This window comes from Dreissena polymorpha, chromosome 3 (genome assembly GCF_020536995.1).
Source record: "Dreissena polymorpha isolate Duluth1 chromosome 3, UMN_Dpol_1.0, whole genome shotgun sequence".
In the NCBI taxonomy this organism is placed as follows: domain Eukaryota; kingdom Metazoa; phylum Mollusca; class Bivalvia; order Myida; family Dreissenidae; genus Dreissena; species Dreissena polymorpha.
This window is the reverse complement of record NC_068357.1, coordinates 32,104,680-32,107,235: the sequence shown is the minus strand read 5'-3', so window position 1 is coordinate 32,107,235 and position 2,556 is coordinate 32,104,680.

The window sequence follows — 2,556 nt, the reverse complement described above, 5'->3', positions numbered from 1 at the left end:
TTAATATGAACATTTGGTTTAACATATTTTAATTTGCGGACACGCTTCAAAACATCTCCGTAAAAAAGATGGATGGGAGATTCCATTATTTAAATGCCATTTTAAAGAAACATTATATTTTGAAATTAAATCACCATACTTAGAGTAAAATCTAGCAAATTTATTTCTTAGGTTATGATACAAAAAGCCTTGTTTTAGCAATTTTTTAGTTAATATTAGATTACGATCATTAAAATCTTTAATACACGAACATGTTCTGGCATAACGTACCAACTGCGAAATGTAAATACCATAGGAAGGTCCTTTGAGAGATGTGCCATCTAGAAACGGAAAATTCACAATTTCAAAAGTTAAAATCGTCCCGTTTGTCATATAAACTAGTTTGATCAAATTATTATTAAAGTTAAATGTAAGTCTAAATACGCAGCGTCTGTATTGGATATACACGATCTATTTAAGACTAGTTCTTTTGGGTAGATTTTGTGAATATTGTTCAAATAATGGATAATGGATATCAAATTAAGTATGTCATCAATGTACCTACTAGTAAGGGTTAAAACAATTAATCAAATCTACTTGCTTAGTTTTAGATAATTCTAACATAAATTCGCTTTCATAACAATATAAAAAAGGTCAGCTATAAGTGGCGCACAATTAGTACCCATAGGAACGCCAATAATTTGTTTAAATATTTTACCATTAAATTCAACAAACAAAGTTATCCAAAAGAAAAGTAAGTGCTGCACAAAAGTCAAGACCAGTCCAAATGATGTAATTATCTAATATCTGATTAGTAAAAAAAGCTGTTTTCGTGTTTAAAGCTAGATACAAACATTTCTCTCTAGCAAAAGTTTTTTCAATCAAAGAAACAAGTTTGGATTTATTAAAGCGTGAGGAAGCGTTGTATATAGTGTCGAAAAATCATAAATACTTACCTGTGACACCTTATATTTTATTTTCAATTATCAATAACTTCTAAGGTGTTTTTATTGACCAAAATAGGTTAATATTACTATTTTTATAAACTTTATTACAAAATTTAGCTATATGATATCTAATAGCACTCAATGCAGATGTAAGATACACTGATAATTGTTTGGTGGTACAAGACACTGATTAGCGAATTAGCGATAAAACGACTTTTATATGGCGTCTTATGTAATTTAGGTATCCAGTAAAGTGATGGCAATTTCTTGTCAGTAATATTGACTATTACATTTAACTTTATGCATTGGGCAATATGGTCGGTAATAATTTCATTAGGTTGCTTATTGTACTCACAATATGATGTAGTTTGTGAAAGTTCTTGTGAAATAGTTTGAACATAAAACACTCGTCATATTATGATAACATTATTAGCAGCCTTATCAGCAGGAACTAAGACGAATTTAGATTTTAAGTCTTCAAGCAATTTACAGAGATTTTGTTTATTAAATTTAGGGAATGTGGTAGGGCCACATATTTTATTCATGGCCCTACTAAATATTTTTGTTTTCCAATCATTGAGTGCAGTAATTTCGGCATTTTCCTTCCTGCACCATTTAGTGCAATAATCATGTAAGGATGTTACGATATTCTTAATGCAGTTATCAAAATCAACAGGAATAGGCAGTCTGTACTTAGGGCCTCTGCGTAGCAAATTTCTAAGGTTTTTATTTTGAATGAAATTAAGGTCCCCAGTAATAACATGTCCAACTGGACTATATATTATTTAGAACTAGTACAGTCACATAATGTAGGACAATTTCTTATTACATTTAATAGGTGTAAATAGAATATAAGTACAAAAAAGATACTTCTTACAGGTTTACTATATTTAGTAGCATGAAGAAAGGCGTGCAACTTCAGTTGATTCCGTATGTGCGGAAATAAGGGGGAAGTCCACCAACCGAAAGGTACATTTATTATCATTGAAATTTTAGGAAGGTTCAATTAATCAAAGACTTTGTTACAAAACTCAATTTTTGATACGATTTCTAGTTTTGTATTAAGTACATTTTCAAAAAAGGTTTAAGATGGTAGTAGTCAGTGAAAGATTCAATAATAACAAGCACATTCATATTAGAGGGTCAGGATTAAAGTAAAATAAGTTTACATTCCATATTTCAATATGTGCGCCAACGAAGAGAACAGAAAGAGAGCAAAGCGCACTTAGTAATTATGGTTTACCCCCATTTTGTTACTGACTGTGTAGCAATCATTTAAAGAAAGCAGACGACGTTTAAATTGTACGCCTAAGTTAACCATTTTTCCTAATGCCAGTGTGAACGTTTATTTCTTAGACGTTTACTAAACAGAGAAGAATTAAATTAATCGTCTGTTATTTTAGAAATTGTTCCAACATTTGAAATATATCATTTAATCCAGTGGGTAAGCTGATTGCAAACGTGTTAATCCATTCAAATTCTGACATGCACCTTGCTTTGTTTAATTTGGGCACTGACCCATGATCGAGTACTTTTATTGAAAATAGTTGCCTCCACAGGTTGAATTGAAATATTTGTTACGCTATGACCATTTATTAACAGTGCTGGTAATGAAGTTATAAAATTTATT